At 42.1% G+C, this 24,460-nt stretch overlaps 1 protein-coding gene across 10 annotated transcripts in view; it reads left to right on the forward strand.

Moving 5' to 3' along the window:
- PKIG (cAMP-dependent protein kinase inhibitor gamma) overlaps positions 1 to 24,460 on the forward strand; it is a 100,108-nt gene that overhangs the window by 50,679 nt on the left and 24,969 nt on the right. For 2 of the 10 annotated variants that reach the window (XM_049100491.1, XM_025470171.3), the window contains exons 1-2: positions 16,538 to 16,906; positions 21,772 to 21,846. The exons of 5 other annotated variants lie outside the window; for them this stretch is intronic. The gene's annotated coding sequence lies outside the window, so the exon portion shown is untranslated. Of the gene's footprint in view, positions 1 to 16,399; positions 16,907 to 21,771; positions 21,847 to 24,460 lie in introns of those variants that run through there. 3 more of the 10 variants (XM_025470174.3, XM_025470172.3, XR_007405597.1) reach the window with 2 other exon arrangements.

The following is a 24,460-nucleotide window of genomic DNA, read 5'->3' on the forward strand; positions in this document are numbered from 1 at the left end:
TTTCTGTCTAATTTGTTGTTTAAATTACTCTTCAAGCACATCACCTTTCTTTTTGTTTTCCTTATTGGGACTTCTAAAAGCTTCAGCGTAAGTATCTACAGAGTCTTGTTATCTCTGGGCCAACAGCCCCAGTCCTCTCCGAAAGGGAGGAGAGAATCCCTTTTATCTTCTGTAAGCCTGCTCTCTTTTAAAGACTGCTCTGCTTCAGGCCTGGAATCTTTTCCCAGCTAAGAATTTTCTTCTGTGGACACAATAGCTTCTTCGCAGCTCTTCAATAAATAGCCTCTGTTTGCTGTAAATCATGGCATTGGTGCAGATTAGTTTGAAGTTACCTTTAGTTCTGTGGACTAACAGCCTTGTTCTTGATCTAATCTTTAGTTGTACTGAAATCCAGTGGATGTGTAATTACCATCAACATGCCAGGAGCGATGCAATCAGTCATGGAAAATGAGAAGAAAGCTCTGGGGTCCTTTCTCTGTGATTTTCCCATCAAAGCTTTGGAAGCAGGACTCTGGCTGAGGAACTCAGAGACTTGCCCAGGGCACTTCCATCTCACAGATCCTGGCCCCTTCTCTCTCCTTATCATCTTGCTTTTTAAAAGTTCCTCCATTTTCTTCCATATTTTATTTTCTCTTTTCTTGGTATGCGTTGTCCAAAGGAACTTAAAAACAACTTTTTATATTTTTTCTTTTTATAGAATACTGTATTTTTATTACAAAAAGCAACATTTAAAGTGCCAACAGACTAGGGCTCCTGGGTGGCTCAGATCATGATCTTGGGGTCCTGGGATTGAGCCCTGTGTCAGGGAGAAGCAGACTCCCCACTGAGTGTGGAACCTCTCACTCTTACTCTCTTTCAAATAAATTCTTTTAAAAATAAAATAAAATGCCAACATACTAAAAGAAGATAATAAAAGTTAACTGGAGTGTTACTTTTTTTTTTTGGAGTGTTATTTTTTTATGCAAAATACTGTTTTCCCTTTTACGACCATGAGCCTCTATTATATACATCTTAACATTAAAATAAGATGATTTTTCTCATGTCTTGAGATATTCTTCTGTAGATCGCATTATAACTGCATAATATGCCATTCTGCAGGTATACCAAAAGTGCACTTTGCAGTTCCTAATTATGACTTCTAGAATTATTTTCAGTCTTTCAGTCTTATAAGCATTGCTGAAGTCAACAACCTGTGTCCAGTCTTTGCACTCATCCTCTAATGATCTCTCCCAGGATAAAGTCTTAGAAGTCAAATGACCTGGCATGCATATATATATTTCTTAATTAGTAAACTTTATTTTTTAGACTAGTTTTAGGTTCAAGCAAGATTAAGCAGAAAGTACAGAAAGTTCCCATATACCCCTGTGCATGTAGGATCTTAAGGATTTCAGCACGTGTTGTCAAATTGCCTTTTAGGACTGTTGCACCATTTTCCATTCTTAACCTATATTTTCCCATATCACCACAGCACTGGGTGTTATCATTCAAAATAAATCATTGATAAGGTACATTTAAAGTAGAATACCTATGCCAGTCATCGTAAAGCTGATTTTTTTCCTTCTGAAATTCAGATTTATGTTATTCATCCCATTACTCTTTTCTATGGTTGGTGATGGCAGAGTTCTACAACCTTCCTTCCTTTGCCAGTTTAACAAAAATTAGAAAAGTATTACTTGTACATAAAAATAAACACTTCCATAGAACAGAAAGATACACAGAGAAAAAAAGGGAGGGGGAAGTCTCCCTCTTCACTTAGCCAGCTTCCTCTTGAAAGAGACTTCTTCCTTACTTTAATGGTTTTTAGTGATTGTGGTAGTTACCTCCAAAATTGTAAATAAGATTCCTACACACACATACTTATTTTTTCTTTATTTATGTTTTTAGACAGTTAACTTTATAAGTAGCTTTGTATCATTAAACAGCAGATGTCTTTAAACGTTCCAGTGCTTATCTCATCTTGCTAAACTTGTGCTTCTTATTTGACCTCAGAAAACTTCCCATGCTGGCTTTTAAGCTCAGGATTACATTTGACATATTTGCTAGGGTGATGGCACCCATCCATCATTTGAGGTGTTTTGGCAAGACGGTTTTGGGATCCCTTGTGTTGGCTGAAATGGTAGTCAGTGTTGATGCCTTTGCTATTGTCTCGAGTCCCCTCTGTAGAAAAGAAGTAGTTAGCACCCCTCCACTCTACCTCCTGTTCTTCCCTCTATCTTCCTACATTCAGATGAGATAGATGCTATTATTTTCTTCATTTTACAAATGAGATCTCAGAATTCAGAGAGTCAAGTGATTTGCCTGAGGTTACATAGCTCCTAAGTGGAGGAGGGAGCCAGGATTTTTTCCCAAGTACATCTGATTTCTTTCTCTTTTTTTTCCTGAAGATTTTATTTATTTGAGAGGTAGTGACAGAGAGAGCTCATGAGCAGGATGAGGGGCAGAGGGAGAAGCAGACTCCTGGCTGGGCAGGGAGCCCAATATGGGACTCCATCCTGGGACTCCAAGATTATGACTGGAGCTGAAGATAGATGCTTAACCAACTGATACACCCTGGCACCCCTCAAGTGCATCTGATTTCAACACCCAGGCTTATCCTGGTGCCACATTAACATGTCCTCTCCACTCTGACTCTCAAGACTGTTACCTCCCCTGCCCTTCCTGTATCTGGCATTGCTGTCATTTTTCCTGGGAGTTTAGGAAAAGGTAGGTAGGTCTGTATTTTGATTTTGGCTGCAGGACTTACAACCTGTAAATTATCGAGTCACTATGCCCTTAAATATAAGCATTTACAAGATATTTTGCAGAAAAAAATGAGATAATCTTGTGTAAAAGGTCCTATGTAATGCAAACATCAGACATGATTATTTCAGAGCTCAATAAATATTTGCTGATCTAACAATGCAAACCAGCAATGTGGATTGTAGGCTTCTCTTCACATAGATTTTTCAGAACAATCTTAGTTTGTCAATTACTTTTTCTTAAAGTGGCATTTTAAAAAATCTGTGGTTACTGTTTATTAAAGAGAAAAGCTCTCGTTTTTGGTTTTTGTTTTTTGGAGATATTTTTATGTAGACACAGAGAAATCGAAGTCCACAAAATAGCAGGCTGGCTATTTAAAATGGCCCCAGTGCCTTGGCATCTTGTTGCTTTCCTCTGCTTGTGCTCCATATTCATGTCACTTGTTTCCACCTGTTGTTCCATTTGTAGTTAGGGAGTCAGTCCTGGGGCCAAAAAGAAAGTTGAGGGGTGAGCTTAGTCTGAAATGTACAGTCTGGCTTATCCTACCCTATCATAACAGTCTATAGTCTTTCCTTCCCTCAGTAGATTATACCTTTGTGAGTAGAGGTATCACTTTGCGTTTACGTTTATACCTTTAGGATTATGTGTATTAGGTTTCCAACAAATGTTTATAAATCAATAGATGTCAGCGGTGTTCTAGTACTTTCTGCATAAACTACAAGGTGGCTTGGAGTATCCATTGTCAACAACAAGCAATATCAGTCAGTGCTGTTGCAGTTTTCCTACAGTGAGCATCCCAGAAATGGCCTCCACAGGTTCAACAGACCTCTTGAAATGATATGCATTTAAAGGTGTGCATTATCTAAAGAGCAGGTCTTTGTTTTCATCACCTTCTCAAAGGAATATGTGACCCAAAATGAGTTAGCAACACCACACAAATTGTGAAAAGCTTTTCAGTGGTGTGGAAGGGTAGATGAGTTAATTTATTTTTGTGCCCAAACACATATCAGTCTGTTCCTTAATCCCCCCTTTTTTTTCCTTGATCCCTTTTGATAGGCAAACCATATATACCTCTGATTCGTTAGCACCTTAAGATGTAGATAGGATCAGCTTGACTCCTTGTTTACAGTCCTGTGGAAGTCTGAAGTTTCCCCCAAGATTCTGCAGATTCCTTGGGGGTGAAGGTGTTTTCTCAGTCATCTCCTTCTCCTCTCTTTCCTGTTTCTTAACCTGTCAGTTCAGAATTGAAACTCAGTCCTTTCTTGGTTTCCATCAATAACAAAGAATACACTCACAGAAAGCATTTGTCAGTGTTGTTACCAGCTTTGTTGGTGATTTGGGAGCCCCAGACCCTGGACCTCTGGCATCTCCCTGGCTCCTTTCTCCTTCCCCTTCCTTTATTCCTTACAGATTTCCCTTGGAATTCAGTTATCCTTTCTTTATTGTGCAGAGCTACTTGGCAACCTTGAGCTTTTGTTATTTTTTGCATGGCTGAACTCAGAAAGGTGACCAGTAGCTAAAAAGGCCTCCCATTTGACAGCCTTTCTCTTCAGAAGGCAGATGTGGATATAAATATTTTTTTTCCTTTTGTATATATATTTTAACATCTTTTCAGATTTCTTGAATCCATCTGAATAATTCTGTAGGTCTATGTTCTTAATAAGAATCTCCCTGACTTACTTCACTGTGAATGTAGGCCTTTGCAGTGGGGTAGGACCTATAAGCCCACTGAAGATCAAACAAAGATAGAACAAAAGAGGAGGAACATTTTTAGTTTGAGATCTACTAAACTGGCTTCCCTCACTGTCCCATAAACTAAGTTTCCTCCTCCACATTTCTTTAACTTTTTCTTCATATTCTTCTTTTGAAAAATAGTCATATATTTATTTTTTTGACTGTGACATCAGTATGAATTTTATAAAAATTAGAACAACATGGAAGTACACAATTTAGTTAATGAAATAAAACAAAACAAACAAACAAACAAAAAACACCCCTCCTGCCATAATCCTGCTGTCCAGAGATAGCCTCTGATAACAATTTGGTATATTGTACATCATTTTAGAGATGTAAATGCATATAACAACAATAGTAAAAGACTGATTATGAGCCATGTGATGTGCTTTGTCTCATTAAATCTTCACAGTGTCTCTGAGATGGAGCCCCTTGTTTACCAAAAAGTAAACTTGAGGCTTATAACTGAAGACTTGCTAAACATATTTCCAATATTTGCTTCTATAGGTAGCCTGCAGTAAGTAAACATGTATTTAACCATTGTTCTTGTCTGATTACCTCCACCTAACAAATTTCCAGAACTATAATGCTTGGTCAAAAACTATGCATATTGAAACTTCTGTTTTATTTTGAGGGAGGTAGTTAAGAGCATGGGCTTTGTGTTCATGCATAGCAGTGTTTATATTCCTACTGCCACTTGCTAGTCACTCACTAGACTTAAACTGTGCCTCATTTTGCTCATCTGTAAAATGGGATAAGAACAGAAGCCTCTTGTGGCTGTGAGGATTAAATGAGATGATGAGTGAAGGCGAACAGTACACAGATAAATGAACAAGAAAAATAGCAGTGCTGTGCAGGCAATTAAAGTAATGTGGGGCATCTGTCTTCAGCTCAGGTCATGATCTCGGGGTCCTGGGATCGAGCTCTGTGTCGGGCTCTGTGCTCAGTGGCACAGAGTCTGCTTCTCTGTCTCCCTCTGACCCTTCCTCCACTTGGTGCTCTCTTTCTCTCTCAAATAAATAATTTTTTTAAGTGATGTGATAGGTAGATGGGTGGTTACCTGAGGATGAGTGGGTTGGGGAAGTCCCCAAAAGGTGGCATTTTAGCTAAGGTCTGAATGATGAGGATATTCTTTCAATTCCTAGAAGTAGAGTCATGGGATCAAAATTGCATGCATTAAAGTCTTTGGTCAATATTGACCAACTGACCAGCAAAAAATTTCTCAAATAATTTACATTTCCTCCATATTACAAACATACTTCATTCCTTCACCCTTACCACCCTTTTCTCCTGTGTGATTTTAAAAAGTGGGATTAATCTAAAGATTATCTTGGAGACCTTTCTGTTTGCCTTCTAAAGAGCTTCCCTAGTGGGGGGCAAAAATAAGGAAACAAGTTAGTCTCTTGGAGGAATCCCTTCATTGTCCAGCATCACCCCCTATACTATAAACTTTTCTTCTCACTCAGTGCCCTTTCCTCTCTGCCAGTTCCTGCCTGCATCATGTGATAGGACTGGAAGCTGCCAGCATGTTAGCCAGTATACATGTTGATTAACAACCATGTTTCCCCTTTGGAATTAGCCAGTGCCTGGCTCAGGGGAGGTGGCTGATCAGCATTGCCTTTGCTATAAAAATCTAGGCAGCTTTTAGAGGTAGGCTGGTTTTTCCAAACAAATGTGTTGGCAGGGGTGTAATAATAACCTTCTGTGAGTTAAAACCATGCAGAAGGCTCTGCACATCTTTTTGTTCCCATCAGACCCCTCTCCTGTGTGGCTTGTGCCAGGGACAGGGTCATTGGGAGCACTGTCCCTGCAGCTGCAGCTGCCACAGAAGCGGTGTGTAGGACCTCTTTTGTTTGTTTGTAGTGTGTATATGATTACATATTGTTGGTGGATCTGTTCTGTAACAGCCTTTTATCGTTCTAAACCGGTGTCGTAAGAAATATTCTTTTTGCAGGTCTCAAGTGGGGCTTAGCATCATTATGGTGATAAAATACCTGTTAAATTACAAAGCTCATTCAGATACTGTTTTAATTTTAGTGATTTTTTTTATAGAATACACATATATTAGAATTTAATTTCTGATTCAAGGCCTAAAGAAAATGATATAATGTGGTTTAAGTTCATAAGCAAAAGGATTAAAAGTCGCTTGTTCTTAAAATGTGATTTCTTTTTATGATCTTGATCTTTTTAAACTCAGCAACTTAAATAAAACATCCTGAGGGCAACATGTGTGAGCGAAGGGGTCCGGGGGCGGCGCGGGGAGGGAATGTGTTTGATGAAATTGTCCAGGAGCAAAGCACCGCTCACTTGAAATCCAGAGATTTGTCATCCAAATATGTGCAGATTGCTGGTACTATAAATAGTTTGAACTCGAGTAAACAGCTTATTCCCTCTAGCTGCTGCTTGGCCATTGTTCAGATGCCAGAACAGCCAGGGAGCAGCTTCTCTAGCCAAGCTCATGGCACTTGTGCCCAACTCTTAATCTCCTTCTTTGCCAGGCAGGGCCATCAGCTACCCAGGGTTTGAGATGACCAGAGGGCAGACATTCAGGCCCTTCAATTCCCCACTTTGGGCTCCCACCCTGACCCAGCCTGTCCTACGGCTTTATAAACTCACTCTGCTCTAGACTAGCACCAATCTGAGGTTCCTGGCAATTATAAAAAACCCTGGGGCCACATGGCCATTGACTTAAGTAGATTTAGGAGAACACAGACTTTTTTTTTTCCAGGGCCGAAGCATGCATGGCTCATTCCTTTCTTTTGGAGCCAAGAAGAGTGGCACTAGCTGTCAGAACTGCTGCGGGCTGCCTATGCCAGCAGCTGATCTGCTTTATGCCAGGAAGACAGGCTGCTGACATTTTCAGAACCCCTTTGAGGGCTCAAGTAAAATGCTGACATTAGAGCAACTAAGGACATTCCATGGTTTATTACTATATTTCCTTTGGAAAAAATAAGTCTCTTTTTAAAATTCCTGCTTCAGCTGCATTCATTTACAGTGACTCTTATGTCATATGCCTCTGAGGAGGTTACGAATAACATTTTGTTTGGGGGCAGATGGTAGGGTTGATACAAAAGTACTGAATTAAGGATCAGAAAACCTGGATACTCAGGCAAGTTACCTAACTTTCTGCCAAGTATAGATAATTCTGTCTCTCCTGCTTCATGGATTGGATGACAGGGTGGATATTAAAGTACTTTCTGGACTATCCCAAACTAGTAGAGTATAAAGGAGAGATAGGGTAGTGGAAGGAGTCTCAACGAGCCTGCCCTTCTACTCTGTAATCTCAAGCACATGGCTGATGTGTCTCTCAACCTTAACCTTACCGTCTGTAAAATGGGAATATGATACTGGCTTCCAAGAGTGTTGTAAAGTTTAGAGATAACATATAAAGCACTGACAAGTGGTAGATAATTATTAAATCACAGTGATGATTATTATTACATTTAATGTAAGATACTTACTCTGGGTTATTCAGGATTCTTGACCTGGAGAAACAGATTCAGTTTGTAGATGTCAAGATTAGCAAAAGGCCCAGCTAAAAGCTGATGGCAATAACTAATAAAAATAGATAACATTTTTTAAAAATCATAGTAATATATTAACATCATTTCTTTAAAAATCTGCCAGGTCCAGATTTACTTCTTGCTTACCCCCTCACCTGAGGCAACGTCTGCTTTAGCCCTTCCATTGTTCCCTCCATTTCTTTCTTTCTTTTTTTTCCCCAGTAATCTCTACATCCAATGTGGGGCTTGAACTCACAACCCCAAGAGCAAGAGTGCATGCTGCACTAACCAAGCCAGCCAGACACACTTCTCCCACCTCCCATTTCTTTTTTAAAGTTAATTGTGTTGGATGCCTGGGTGGCTCAGTTGGTTAAGTGTCTGATTTAGGCTCAGATCATGATCTCAGGGACCTGGGATTGAGCCCCATGTCAGGTTCTATACTCAGAGGGGGGGTCTGCTTGTCCTGTCCCTTCCCCTGCTTTTGCTCTCTCTCTCTCAAATAAGTAAAATCTTTTTAAAAAAATTAAATTAATTGTGTTTTGGGACACTTGGGTGGCTCAGTGGGTTAAGTGTCTGACTCTTGATTTTTGGGTTGGGTCATGATCTGGGTGGTGGGATCAAGCTCTGCATCAGGCTCTGCACTCAGTGGGGAGCCTGTTTGAGATTCTCTCTCTCCCTTTCTCTCTCTCTCTCTCCCCCTACCCCTATTCTTTCTCTCTCTCTCTCTCAAATAAATAATCTTTAAAAAAATTGTTTTTGTCAAAATGGCACATTCTCATAGGTTTGCTTTATTCTTTTTAAGATCAAATACCATTATAAACTTGTACTGAAAAGAGCTGTCTCCTGCCCCCAGCCCTCTCCCCGGCCTCCTGCCCTGCTCCCAAAGGGATACCCTTTGGATCCTGCTGGCTGTTTGTTCTAATATTACTTCCATATATCCAAATAATATGCTTATTCAGCTATCTCTGTGAACATTCTTTATTATGGATATTTTCAGACATATACAATATTAGGATAATAAATTGAGTTATCACGTACCACTCATTACCCAGCTTCAAGAATCATGACCTTTTGTTTCATGTATGCCTGTAGCCACTTTTCCTCCTGCCATTGGATAATTTTGGAATAAATTTTAGACATCATGTCATTTCATCAATAGCTACTTCAGCATGTATCTCTAAGAGAACAAGGACTGCTTTTTTAAAAAACAACTACACTACCATTATTACACATAAAATAATCCCTTATTACTTGCAAAGATTGCTGATTAACAAATTCTAAGTATTTCTTTATTCAAATCAGATTCAAACAAGGACCACATACTACCATACTGCTTTTTCTTTATCAATTTTATGTGTCACCTAATGACCCCCTAGGATGGTTCATGAGGCTTTAGCTTTTTTACATGCACCAGAGCCCCCTTCACACTTCTTTTCCTTTTTCTCCAGATATCACAGTTTTTTGCTTAAATCAGTATTCAGTGATTTATAGCATTATGGCATTATAAATATTGTTTACTGCTGAGCCAGTAACTTTTTGGTTGTTTTTCTTTTCTGTAGACTTTTCCTGGACTTAATAACAGCTTCTTCTTAAATATGGTCAGTTTTCCTTGTTGTTTCTTACTGCAGAGGCTTCCCACACTTTCCTGTGGACTCTCAGTACAGTTTCCGGCAGGCCTGTCAGGGGGCCCCACAACTCTGGTTTCCTGGAGCCTCCTACCCTCCTGCTCTAGTCAGACTGGTGCCCTCCTGGTCTGTAGATCAGTTGGGGGTCTGGAGTTATCCTCCTCTTCATCCTTGGTGTCTTCCATCTCTTGTTAGATCCCTGCTTTCAAATCCTACTTTATAGTTTAAACCCTCAGTTAGATTAAAGTATATTCTCCAGAAGTTTACTGAGAAAACAGTACCCAAGGGAGAAACAGTTCTAAGTCCTTGCATGTCTCAAAAATGTCTTTATTTTGCCTAGCTGAGGATAAATTCTGGGTTCCAAGTCATTTTCCTTTAGAACTTTCCCCTTCGAAAGCATTGTTCCGTTGTCTTCAGGCAGCCAGTGTGGCTCGGAAGGAGTCTGATTCTTTTCTTTTGACACAGTTTGTATCTCTAGAAACATATGGGATTTTTTTTCCTTTTGAATTCTGAAAGGTTAGAAGACTACATGTAGGCATGATAGACTCTCCTCCTCAGCACTTGATACACTTTTCAGTTCAAAGATGTAACTTTAAACTCTGGGAAAGTTTCCTCATGGTTTCTTTCTTTCTTCCTTTTTTTTTTTTTTTTTTTTTTTAAGATTTATTTATTTATTCATGAGAGACAGAGAGAGGAAGAGACAGGCAGAGGGAGAAGCAAGCTCCCTGAAGGGAGCCTGATGGGGGACTCAGTCCCAGGACCCAGGGATCAATGACCTAAGCCAAAGGCAGATAGATGCTCAACCACTGAGCCACCCAATTGCCACCCCCCCACCTGCCACCCCCCCCCCCTTTTTAAGACTTCATAGTTTCTTAGATGACTTCCTATTGTACATTATATTCTTTCTCTGGAATTCCTCTTTTTTTTTTAAGATTTTATTTATTTATTCATGAGAGACACAGAGAGAGAGAGGCAGAGACACAGGCAGAGGGAGAAGCAGGCACCTTGCAGGGAGCCCAATGTGGGACTCAGTCCCAGGACCCCAGGATCACGACCTGAGCCAAAGGCAGATGCTTAACTACTGAGTCACCCAGGTGCCTCTCTTTCTCTGGAATTCCTATTTCAGTCTGATGTTGAGCTTCCTGGATTATTGTTCTATATCAAAATTCCTTTTTATCCTGTAAATATTTTTTTCCCTGTACTGTGTTTTGAAAGATTTTATTTTCCAGTTTTTCTCCTGAAGTGTTAATTTCAGTATTTATATTATTAATTTCCAAGAGCCTGGTTTTGTCAGCTTGTTTTGTGGACGTGGTATCTTCAGAATCTCTCTGATGACATAGAATTCTTTTTAAAGATTTTTATTTATTTATTTATTTATTTATTTATTTATTTATTTATTTATTTATTTATTTATGAGAGAGAGAGAGAGAGAGGCAGAGACACAGACAGACGGAGAAGCACCATGCAGGGAGCCCGACATGGGACTCGATTCCGGCTCTCCAGGATCACACAGGGCTGAAGGCGGTGCTAAACCACTGAGCCACCCGGGCTGCCCGAATTTTTTTTTAAGGGTTTTCACTTGTCAGAATTTTCTTTCCCATAAGTGTCCATTTTCTCTTTATTTTAGTTTCTTTTTTTTTTTTTTTGTAGTTTCTGTCATGCTGTTGGTTTTCCTCAAATGCCCTGTGATACTTTTTCTTTCCTCTACTTGTAAACAGTAATAAAAACCTCCTTTTAGGAGATAGGCCCTTATTTCCTCTGGAATTGGTTGTCTCTTTGCCACCTAGGCCTCAGCCTTATGTGGAAAGCTGCTAGAAGCTCCATGTACCACACTGAACAGTACACTTTGATTTGGGACACCTGACTAGCAGTTAGACTGGGGGTCCTTCAAAGGATAAGAATGCCCAGTCTCATACTAGAAGGGAAGTATCCTGTGAACCTACCCATTTTTTAGGTATATACTTTCTGGGATCAAGCTTCTCTTCTGCCATCCCTCCACTGGGCTTAGTGGCTGCATCAACAGCTGTCCTAGGGGGCTAGGAGGTGGCCCCTCAGAACCGCAAATCCTGCAGAGAAAGCAGCCAAGTGTCCTCCAAAACCAGAAAAAAAAGTCAAACATTTCTTTTTCATCTTTTATGGTATTGACTTCTCTCCACCCCCAAATGACTTAAGTGTCTGATTTTAAAAGTTGTTGTTGTTTTTCTAAGTAGGCTCCACGTATAATGTGGGACTTGAAGTAACCACCCTGGGATCAAGACGTGAGCTGAAATCAAGTCAGACAGTTAACCAGCTGAACCACCCAAGCACCCCAAAACATTGTTTTCAGTGTAGATACGGTTCTTTTTTGGGTCCATATGCCAGCAGGTTAACTGGTTACTTCTGGGTGGTAAGATTATGGAGGATTTTCCTCCCTTCTTTCCTGCTCTTCTGTATTTCCTTTTTTTTTTTTTTTTTACAATAAGCAATTATAATTGGAAAGAAAACAAAATCTATATTTACAACTCTAAGTCTCAATCAGTATACTTCTCACTTATGTCTAGAAAAAAATGGGGATCTTCCAGCTGTGTGACAGTGAATAAGTGAGTTTGAAATGGCATGACAACTGAAATCTACCTTTGATACACTGAAAAGCTAAGTGCATTTTGCAGCAGTTGTTTGGACTAGAAGATCAGCTGTGGTGCCCAGAATTTATCATGTACTCCTTTCAACAGATACCAGTTGCCAGCTGAATAAGTTACATGACTGATCTATGTCTAGAATTTCCTCATTGGTCAGGTGGAGATAGTAATGCCTATCTCATAGGACCGTCATGGGGGTTAAATGAGAATTTATATAGAGTAATTAGAATATTATCTGGCATATGGTAAACGTCCGTTAGAAGTTTTCATTATTTATAGATTTCCTTATTTTAATCAGTGTCTCATGTACAAAATGCTCATAAATTAAACACAGCTTTTCCATAAGAAGCTCAAATTCTAGCAGCTGAATAAAGTCTGCTCAGAAATAAATATGTCTCATAGAGGAAAAAAGGTTAAGTTTCTTGAGAGAGAAACAGATAAAGTACTAAGGAAATTTAGAGGGAGAGAGACCCCTTCCAGGCTAAGGGTGAGGGGTCAGAATTAAGGGCAGCTTTGTGGCAAAAGTGGTTATCTGAGCCCTTCAGACCAGCTGTATGCTCAGAAGCAGCTGGAGTTTCCTTTATCCTCAGGTGGAGATGATACTGCTGGCTGTGAAGAACTCCAGCTTTCCTGGAGGGCAACTCTTTCAAGAGCAGTAGAGGAAGGGACTCAGAATACAGGCCTGGCCCCAGGCTCTGTCACTCACTCCCGTGAGCCTTGTGCAGGTTGGTCAGCCTCAGCAGCATTGGTCTCCGTAGCTTTAAGAGGAGGGCATAGTAAACCTCCTGCTCCTGATAGTTGTAAGGATCATAGAAGGTGGTGTTTATAGAATACTCAGCACAGAGCGTGACCCCAGTCCACAGAGTGTATCTGCCACTGTCAGAAGGCAGAATGACGTGCTGGTGTTGTCTGTTCTCTCCATGGATTCTGACATAGGTGTACATTATTCAGTCAGCCATGCAAGTGTTACAAAATATATGTGGTCAAAGAAAACAACATCTTTGTTTTTGTTTTTATTTTTTATTTTATTTTTAAGATTTTATTTATTTAGTTATTCATTTATTTTTTAATATTTTATTTATTTTTTCATGAGAGACACAGAGAGGCAGAGACGGAGAAGCAGGCTCCATGCAAGGAGCCCGAAGTGGGGACTGGATTCTAGGACCCCCGGGATCACGACCTGAGCCAAAGGCCAGATGCTCAACCACTGAACCACCCAGGTGCCCCAACATGTTTGTTTTTATGAATGGGCTCCTTACCTATTATTTTTGTTCAAATAACAAAACATGATTTCAAAGCATTGAGAGTGATTTTGGCAAACTGACCTGTCCAGGGCCCAGCTCATTTCCTGATGCCCACTTGAGCCTCTGGAGTAAAGGCTCGGCCAGACAATGGCCCCAGCCTCCACCTCCAGGCCTTCCAAGCTGAGTATTGCTGCTGAGAACACGCCTGACAGTTCTCGGTGTCCTTATTCATTCTGACCTTCTAGAGAAATAATGGGTCCTTCTTCTGGTTTCCTGACATTCTTGACCTTACTCATTTACTGTTACATCAGTCTCAGGGTAGAGGATGGTGACACTGAGTCAGAATTAGAAAATAATGTCTTTACTTTAGGATGTCGTAACTTATTTTTTTTGCAAGTTTTTTTTTCCACATATTTTTGAACCTGTATTATGTGCCAGGCACTTAATCCACACAAGAGCCTTGTAGGGTAAGTGCTATTATTGTTTGCACTTTACACAGAAGTTGATTTGCCCAAGACCATCCACTGCTAGAAGGTCCAGAGACGGGAAGGAAACCCAGGTCTCTCTGAGCTGCTAACTGCTGTTCTCTATGACTTAACAGGCTGGAGTTCTTTTCATTCCACCGCAGCCCCACACCAACTTGTGGGAAAGCCTTCAGATTGGCAAACTCCTTCCTAACATATAGTCTGTTTGCTTGGTCCTTCATGATTACAGCATCAAAGATTTTGAGAATTAAAATTTTTGTTGGGGATTCCACCGCTCAGTGGTTTAGCGCCTGCCTTCAGCCCAGGGTGTGATCTTGGAGTCCCGGGATTGAGTCCCGCGTCGGGCTCCCTGCATGGAGCCTGCTTCTCCCTCTGCCTGTGTCTCTGCTTCTCTCTATATATATCTCTCGTGAATAAATAAATAAAATCTTTTAAAAAATAAATAAAATAAAATTTTTGTTAAGTCACAAACTCCCACAGCCTTACCCCCATCTATAAATAGCTTCTTCTTTCCCAAGAGTTCCAATCCCAACTTCCCATCCAAGTAGGTTTAAGACAAATCAAATCTGCCCTTTGGAGGGAGGGGCGACTAATGCCCAGACTTCCTTCAAGTCATATGGTGTTTTGGTAGCAATGCAAGTAAGTACCCCCTCTTACCTAGTGGCCTCTAGTGTTTCCTTTAGGCAATAGATTGACTACCTCAGTTCTCCACTGACCTGTCTGAACCCACCCCTTCCCCATTTGTTTGAATAAGTTTAGCTCATTTTTCTAAGTAGAAATGATCCCAATTAGAAATAAGGGCCATACTCAGAGAAGTAACCACTTTGAGAAGTATCATTGGCATGTGTGTGGCACGTGTGCTGGCCTAAGGAGTTAAATACTCAGTTTCTAGGTCTGGGCCTTTAATCTTGAGCTTTGTTACCTTGGGCATATTACTTGACTTCTCTGTGTTTCATTTTCCTATCTAGGAAAAGCAGATTAAATAATTCAGCCCCTGGGTACTAATTCTCCTAAAACAAGAATCAGATGAGATTATATATGAAAACAAAGCTACCATCTATCAACACTTAGTATGTGCAGATACGTTCAGTTCCCTTGCATGTTTTCTTCAATTCTTACAGTCCTAAAAGGGAGTTCCTATTACCCTATTTTATAGTTTAAAAAAAATTCAGAGAAGTTAAGTCAAACAGGACTCAGATCCATATCTCTGGTTCCCAAATTGATGCCTATAAGCAATATACATGTAACACTGCTTCCCTCTGTACAAGAAGTACAGAGGTTTCTGTTTGTCTTCCCCTGGAAGCCTGTACAAATGCAAGAGATTATTATGGTCTCTTCTAATCATTGCCGTTCCATTTTAATCCCTAAGGACAGTTCTCATGCTCCTTTATCTTATCTGGTAGTTTATGCTGCCTCTTTCCATGTCTCCCAGGGCTTGTGCAGTGAATTCTCTGGGGTTTTCTCCTAGAGAAACAGTTCAGCTCCACCGCAAAGGGGGTTGAGGAGCCAGGCCAAACCTGGCATCATGGGCATTGGCCTCTGACCTGTCACAGGTTCTTCCCTCCCTCAAGTGTAGTCAGCCAGCTTGTAGTAAAATTTTTTATGTTGCATTTGTTGGTAAGCTCCTTAGTCATTGAATTTCAGAAGTGGGAGACCCCAAAACCATCATTTTATAGATGGGGAAACTGAGGTCCAGGGAGAGAGGTGACTTGCTTGAGGTCATTCATTCAGTTAGGAGTGCAATTGAGGGATCCCTGGGTGGCGCAGCGGTTTGGCGCCTGCCTTTGGCCCAGGGCGCGATCCTGGAGACCCGGGATCGAATCCCACGTCGGGCTCCCGGTGCATGGAGCCTGCTTCTCCCTCTGCCTGTGTCTCTCTCTCTCTCTCTCTCTCTCTCTCTCGAATAAATAAATAAAATATTAAAAAAAAAAAAAAAAAAAAAAAAAAAAAAAAAAAAAAGGAGTGCAATTGAGACCAGAACCTGAGTTCTCCAGGCAATAGACCAGCGCTCCTTCTGAGTCTTGCACTTGGATATGTGTCATCTCCCCTATGTGAGGGACAAACCTAACACTGTGCCCAGCATGCACTTAGGTTTTTTTTTTTTTTTTTTAATTTTTATTTATTTATGATAGTCACAGAGAGAGAGAGAGAGAGAGGCAGAGACACAGGCAGAGGGAGAAGCAGGCTCCATGCACCGGGAGCCCGACGTGGGATTCGATCCGGGGTCTCCAGGATCGCGCCCTGGGCCAAAGGCAGGCGCCAAACCGCTGCGCCACCCAGGGATCCCCCAGCATGCACTTAGGAAACTTGGTGGAGAAATTGAACAACTTGGAAAATTGAGCAGAAGGAAATGAGGGTGAAGTGGAGTGGGGATGCAGATCTCCACCCTAATGAGGGTATTACACACCAAAGAAGTGAATTAAAACCCAGCAAAGCAAACTAGATCGCCCTCCGTCAGCAGTGACTACAAGGCAAAGGGACTTAGGCCAGGAGCCCTGGCCCAGTGAGTGGATAGGAAGCCTTTTGTCACTAAGGCTGCGCTGTTGAAAATTGAAGGAAGGATGTTAGGCAAATGTGACGGCCTGGGATGCAGTTACAGCCCCCTGGCTCATTGTCCAGAGGAAATGGATCTCCCCCGTTGACAGAGAGGTGGAAACTGAGCAAGGGAGTTGAGTGGTTGACATCATCAGGCTGAGCACTGGGTTACAACAAATGGGGACTTACTTGGCCGGAGACGTGGGAAACACCCACTAAAACCTCGAAGTGCATTTCATTTAGAGACGCGGAGAGACACGGAGAGTGAGAGAGGGAAGAAAGAATCCAGACTGCACTGCCCTGCCGACTTGGGCTGCTAATCTCTAACCCTTAAAAGGGGAGGCATTTTGAATCCTGGTTTCTTAAATTCTCCCTTCGCTTGTGACTGAGGAGCCCTGGACTTTGGAGAAACTCTTTGGTCCTGTAAGTAGAACTTTATTCTCACCGCCACCTCCACCCCCAGGGAGAACAGGGCTTGGAGGCAGAGCTCTCTGGAGAGCTTGGCTTGCTTTACAGCCTGTTGGTCACAAGGTGTCTATTTTTATATTATGATATATTATTGCTCTGAAAATTATGGCTTTGTCTGAAATTGCCTGGGGCAAGAGTCTGAACTCAAGTTTCACAGATGGGCTCCATTCAATCGCTGTTTGACTTTTTTTTACCCAGAGAACGCTGACAGATTGGCTAAAGCTTTAAAAGCAGCTCCTTGCATCAAGATAGGTGAAGAATTAAGTCCTTCCTTAGACACTGGGATTTGTAAAACTTTTAGTTTTTTCTCTGATTACGAAGGTGCTACAAACAATTTTAAACGCTCTAGAGAAAAATGTCTCTGGAAGTGACAATTCCCTGTAATCTTCCCCTCCCAAATACAAGATTCGTATTCTAAATGTAAGATACAGGAGTGATCGGGTTTCTGAAGTTAACTTGTCACATGAGCCCCACTGCCACAGCAGCTGCGCGGACTCCCAAGATGGAAAGAAGTGTTGGAAGGCTTTAACTTTGGCTTTGTGGTCTTTTTATTGCTTCCTTTTTAAAATTTGCCATTGATGTCTAGAAAGTAAACAGAACAAATGTCAGTAAGCACTTCAGCATTTTATTTTTTGGGGTCTGTGTTCAGGATTTTCAACCAGGTGAGCCATTCTATGCAGAGGCCTTGTTGGTCCAGGCCCCTCACCGGTGGGCACCGGAGCTGACCACCTGAGCTGACAGTTCTCTGGTGGTTGGAGGTACATGTCCTGCAGCTGCTGCGTGCGACCCACCTCCCCTGCTAGCTGGTAGAGATAGATGGGAAATCACTGTTAAAGGGGAAAGCCTTCAGCTTTAAGAACCAAGGGGCCACCCACACAGGCTTTGTGGCCCTGAGCAAGTGTTCTACACTCCCTGGGCCCTGGTTTCCTCTTTTCTTCCTAAATGAGGGGACAAAACTAGATGATAGCTATATTTTGGAATTCAGCTTGAAATGAACCATCCATATCTCTTGCTTTGAGGAGAATCTTTAGGGCTTGAGGAGCAAACTACCCTTTGTTTTCAGTATGCCAGAGTGGGTAAAAACTAGCACCTATAAGGACAATTAAAAGAGGACATAAAACAGGCAACAGTAAGTTACTTTCTGAGTTTTTATAGTTTTGTAAATTTGTTGTTCCTGAAGAAAGAAAATGTCAGTGTGATGTGTTTGCATGTGTGCACTCTCACACACAATAGGGAGGGAGGAGAAATAACAACACTATTGAGTGTCTCTTAGGTGCTCAGCCTTTTGCATAACCTGAGGTGGTCAGTGTCATCATTCCCTAACTCCACTGATTGAGGATTAACATCCAGGGTATGTTCTCAGATTATCCTGAACGCCTTCCTTGTGTTCACCTGAACCGTGCTTACATAGTTACAGGACTTCCTTCCATTCACCCCATTCATCCTCTCTCCTAACCACAGGTTCGCTCTCCTGAGTCTGTCTCTTCCATTACCATAATCCTGTTACCTGGTAGAAAGCCTGGCACACAGGTCCAGAGGAGGCCTAGCATATTCCATTTTATGGAGAGCCCGCCATCCTAGTCCCTAGCCTGGCTAAAAAGAGGGAGAAAAGGAAGGAAAATCTCTCTGCTGCTCTTCCACCGAGACATGGCCTCTGCTGCTTCAGGACACCATGGCTGGAGCCAAAGGGCAAGAAAAGCCAATGATGTTGTCAAATCTTGGATTTTAGAGTTGCCAGGGTTCTAGATGTTGGCAGTTTAAGGGACTTTTATCTTTAAGGCTATTAGAGGCTCCAGCCTTCAGGAAGATACAGTATTTAAAAACTGCTTGAATTGAGGTGCCTAAGTGACTCAGTCGGTTAAGTGTCTGCTTTCAGCCCAGGTCATGATCCTAGAGTCCCGAGATCAGGCCCAAAGTTGGGCTCCCTGCTCAGCCAGGAGTTTGCTTCTCTCTCTGTCCCTTACCCCTCTCATGCTCTCTCTCACCCTCTCTCATAAATAAATAAAATCTTTTAAAAATAAAATAATTTTTTAAAACTGCTTGAATTAAGATCATGGTTACTAGGAGGGTTCTCAAAGCCCCTTTGCATATCTGAGAGTTTTGGTCTTCACCAGCATCTCAACCCTTTGAAAGTGGACCATTGTTGCCATGGAATCACCCATGGTCATGGGCAGTGGGCTTCCGCCTCCGCCTCCACCTCTGCCTCTGCCTCTGTCTCTGTCTCTGCCTCAGCCCCAGCCCAGCTACTCAAGATCTCTACACTTTGGCTAATTAAAAAAATGATTCCAGGGGTACCTGGTTGGCTCAGTTGGTTAAATATCCGACCCTTGACCCTTGATTTCAACTCCGGTCTTATTTTTTTATTTTGTTTTTATTTATTTTTAATTTTTTTGGAGATTGTATTTATTCATGAGAGACACAGAGAGGGGCAGAGACTCAGGCAGAGGGAGAAGCAGGCTCCCTGAGGGGAGCCCAATGCAGGACTTGATCCCAGGATCCCGAGTTCATGACCCGAGCCAAAGGCAGATGCTCAACCACTGAGCCACCAGGGTGTCCCTTTATTGCTTTTTAAAAATATTTTATTTTTATCTATTTGAGAGAGAGTGCATGAGCAGGTGGAGGGGCAGAGAGAAAGGGAGAAGCAGACTCCCTGCTGAGCCGGGAGCCCAACATGGGCCTCTCCCCCAGGACCCTAGAATCATGACCTGAGCTGAAGGCAGACTCTTGACTGACTGAACCACCCATGTGCCCCTCGGCTCAGGTCTTGATCTCAGGGTCATGAGTTCAAGCCCTGTGTTGGGTTCCACACTATGCATGGCACCTACTTAAAAAAAGGGTGGTCCCTCTTCCAAAGATGGTGGTGAGGAGTTGATACTCTGGAATGACAGTACCTGCCTTTGATTTTTATTTTTGTATGAATTTGAATGTCTTTAGCAGGTGTGTTCTCCAGTTCATTACTATATATGCCATTTGCTTGCTGGTCTGTCACCATCTCTAGTCTCTCCCCTGCCCCTTGGCCCCTATGGGCATTTACGTTTGCGCCCCTAGGCTGGTGGATGTCTGTAGTCCCTGTCACTCAGACTATCTAGAGTTCAGTGAGAAGCTGGGGAGAGTAGCAGTAAGAGCTCTGCCCTCACCACCTCCTAGGGGAGACATCTTGAACAGATTACCTTGTAGAGCCTGTTTCTCTAAGTAAGGGGTTGCAGTTATACCTACCTCCACGGGTACCACGAGGATGAAACAAAGCTCATAGCACATTAGTTGACACAAAAATACATGCTTGGATTAGCTACTTTATGGTTTCCAGAAGGAGAATGTTAGCCAGTGTATACAGGCCCTGGTCCCCTTGGTCATAGCATGGCATTTATATGAGGGACATGAGGTCATCTCTGAACTGATAACTGTCGAAATCCCTTGGAGCTGCTATGCTGGCTCTTTCAGCCAAGCCTTAGCACTGTTTCCTATCACTCAGTCAGGTGCTAAGACCAAAAACAAAAGTGGATGCTCTTCTGCTGGGACCAGAGGATGCTGGCCCGGCCACTTAAGGAAGAAACTGGTGGCAGGTGTTATTTTCTGTGTGACAAGAAGCTGAGTTCACCCAATTAACTCTGCTGAGTGTTTTCACAAGGGGCCAGAAGTGATTCCTAAGTGGAGAGAGATGTGGAAAATCTAAAGTTCTTGGAAACAAGTCATTAATCACAACTCAAGGCTGAGCTCACTACCTCCTGGAAATCTCTCAGAAATGCTTTGTGAAAACTGTGAGCACTACTCCTTCAAAGAGTGGTTCCTTTGGAAGCTGCAAGTCAGCTGCAATGCTGAATGATTCTGAACTGCAGATGAAAATGCATTCGCTCTTACTTGAGGAGGCCAGCGTTTCCTAACTTTATTTTAAAGAAGTCTCTTTAATCTTCCAAGAAATTATTATTCTTCAACTTGGCTTTTCCAAAATGAATAATGACCTTCAGGACACTACAGAAATAAAGTATTGGTAGCTGATGTGTTCTTATCACGTCCCAGGGACCTAGGTCAGTCATTATGTTTAGTACGTTATAAATGTGGTCTCTGCCTTTCAGTAAATTACACTGAAGACAGACTAATACTGAGCACAAGGGTGGAGGAACAGGGCCATGAGGAGACAGCCTGTGGCCTTGTGAAGTTCTTGGTGCATCAGGAAAGACAGGATGGTGAATGTAAATGAACAGTTGCAGTGGATTGGCTTCTAGTGGGTGGGGGTCCTGGTCTTGAGCTGGTTGTTTATTCCCACACTTCCCCTCCATTTCCTGATTCTCAGAGCTTTGCCAGAGTTTGCATTAGGGAGAAACGAGAGCTGCGCCCTGCTCAAGCTTTCACTCCTGGCACCTTCCCATCCAAGGCTTCAGATGAAAGGCAGAAACTCTCCCTCACTCATTGCAGGGGCTCCACCGTGGAGGACTCTGAATCTGCAATCCCAGGTTTAGTAAGGAGAAATAAGGATGGGTAATTCTTCAGTCTAAGATCACTACTGGATTTTCTGTTGGCTTGTTTTTATGACATTTATTATGGTGGGTTTTTTTTCCAGATTACAAAATTAGAACATGTTCATGGAAGGAAAGCTAGATAGTACAGAAAAACACTTAAACCATCACCCAGTGGTTTCACATCTCCAATTTTTTAATAAGCCATGTCTAGGTCAGAGGTGAACTTTGTTGGATCTCTTACACACATTCCACTTGGGTATCAGAAAGTTTCTGCCAGTGTAAGAAACTCCCATTTAGCAGTACAGGCTTGTCCTGTCCTCCACTCCTCTATCTTCTCACCCATATACTACCACTGCTTTTCAGGTTTCACTTCTGATTCTCTGGGCAGAGTCTTCGCCTGTCTCAGAAGTGCTCATGCCTTATGCTGCAGTCCCCCAGGTAGGAGAAATCATTGTCTATAGTTGGTGAGAGGTTGGAGCCTTCCTTTGTACTTTCCTGTGCATGTACAAGAATCCATCCACTGTGCAGAAGAACCCTTGTGTTTAGGCATTATGCAAGGCGCTATGGGGAATACCAAGATAAATTAGATTTCTAAGTAGCTTGTAGTCTGATAGGGGAAAAAAGACTCAGATAACTCTCACACATGTCATTATGTGCCCCAAGAGAGGGACGGTGCCATGGAAAGCTTGAGAAAGAGGAACAGTTCAATACAGTTTTCATGTTTTCAGATAATACTCATTGAGCCCCTAATTATCTGCCAGGCACTAGGCAAGGTGATAGGTAGACAGTATTTCATAAAACAGGCATGATCCTTCTGCACATGGTCCTTCATGGCCACAGATGAATGGTGGTGTTATAAAGTGAATACACAGGAATGTAGTCAGGGCAGGCTTGCTTGAAGAGGCAGTGGTTAAACTGAGGTGAGGTGTCCATTAGGCCAAGAGCTAAGGCAGGAGGTGGGGAAGTAGGGCGTTGTGGGAAGGTATAATCCAGGTAGGGGACAGTTACATGTGTGCAAGAGCCCATGGCAGGAAAGCATATGCAATATCAGAGAGAATAAAGGGAAGCCAGTGTGGCCAAAGCATAGAGGAAAAGGAAACTGAGAAAGAGGTGGAGATTAGGGTTCAGAGAATTAGTCAGGGGCTGCCTGATGATGATGATGATGATGGTGGTGGTGGTAGTGATGAGTCAGTAAGGCCTTTGTGGGTGGTGGTTGCTGTGTGGGGGATGGGTTGAAGGGAAGTCACAGTAGTCATGGGGAGTGAGGATTGGCATTGGGTAGGACCATTGGGAGCCAGGGGTGGGTGGGATGGATGGAAGAGGTAGATGGATTTGAAACTATTAAAGGTAGAAATTTAGTGGCTTCTAGTCTGTGCCAGACCCAGGGCTAGACCCTGAGAGCATAGAGATGAAAGAGATACATCCTCTGTCCCCTGGGCTTTAGAGGTCTAATGGCATTGAAGGTTGGGTACAATGTGGGTGGGCAGACACAGGAATATGGGATTTCCTTTCTATATTTAGCAGCTCTATTCCAGTATATGAACAAAGTTTCTCTCTGAGGTGGTGTAGGATATTACTCCAAGACTATAATTTTTTTCCTAAGGTACAGGAAAAACTGTTAGTCCCAAGAGCCTGCTTTTATTCATCGGCTTGTCTGTAATTCCCCCTCCTCCCTGTGATTTCATACCTGAGCTCCCTACTGGACTTGGATTTGGAGACTCAAATTTGAGTTGCAGCTCTATTTCCAACTTGCCATGTGACTTAGAAAGATTCTTAACTTCTCTGAGTCATTTTCACCTGTAAGTGGGAATGATACTCATCTGATACCCGGTCATTGTGAAGGTGAAACGAGAAAGGTACTTTAAAGTGCTCTGTAGGGATCCCTGGGTGGCGCAGCGGTTTGGCGCCTGCCTTTGGCCCAGGGCGCGATCCTGGAGACCCGGGATCGAATCCCACATCAGGCTCCCGGTGCATGGAGCCTGCTTCTCCCTCTGCCTGTTGTGTCTCTGCCTCTCTCTCTCTCTGTATGACTATCATAAATAAATAAAAAAATGTTTAAAAAAAAATAAAGTGCTCTGTAAACAATAAAGTGTTGTAGAAATGTGAGGTATCATTATTATTTCAAGGCAAAATTTATTGTCAGTGAAATAAAATAACAGTTAAAAACAAAGCACTTCACCAGGGAAGGCCAGAATGTACCTTGCACGTAACTGAAATGCAGATTCGGTATAGTCGCTGTTCTTCAGGAGCTTGTTGGGAACACTGTTCCTCATCTCTTCTATTTCATCTGCTGGGATAAACCCTTTCCTCTCCTCCTTCCATCAGAATGGTTTGCAAAGCCATTTCACTTCTTTGGATTCCAGAACCCATTTGATGTAGAAGCCAAAGCATCTGCTTGGAGACCAAGAGAGCCTGTGAGCAGAGATGAGGGATTTACAGGGCTTTGGTTCCCAGCAGCCAGTTCACTCCCAGGAGTGTATTTAATTGGTTTGGGGGAGGAAAGCAGTCAAGGGCACTGAGCCATGGAAAACAGTCAACAGCACAGAACAAGCCGACACACCACCTAAACGGGGCAATTTCAAGCCAAAGGTTTAGGCTTTCTTTTGGGGTTTAATAAGGAAAATACTATTTTTTCTTAGAAAATATTTTGCCCCTTCTTAAATAAAAAGCATAAATGCTTAGGAATTAAAAAACCTTTTTTTCCCCTCTATGAAGCTTTTTTTTTTTTTTAATTGTTTTCCAGCTATTAAGATGTTCTATTTCGGACAAAAAAGAAAGTGACAGTAAATGAAGTTAACTATATGTAAAGATAATACACGTAGTGTATAACATGCTTATCAGCATTTTTCTCTGCTCTCATATGCTTGTCATTGTTTTTATTTTCATTAATTTTCCCAAAAATAATACATGTGCTCCTTGTAACTAAAGAATTTGAAGATGTTATAAAGAAAAAGTTATAGTTTCTCCCTTCCCCCTGCTTCCCATTTCCGTCCTTCTAAAATGAGTTTGGTGCATATCCTTTCACACCTTTCTCCCGTCTTCTGTTGAAATG

The sequence above is a fragment of the Canis lupus genome, chromosome 24, assembly GCF_003254725.2.
Source record: "Canis lupus dingo isolate Sandy chromosome 24, ASM325472v2, whole genome shotgun sequence".
In the NCBI taxonomy this organism is placed as follows: Eukaryota; Metazoa; Chordata; class Mammalia; order Carnivora; family Canidae; genus Canis; species Canis lupus.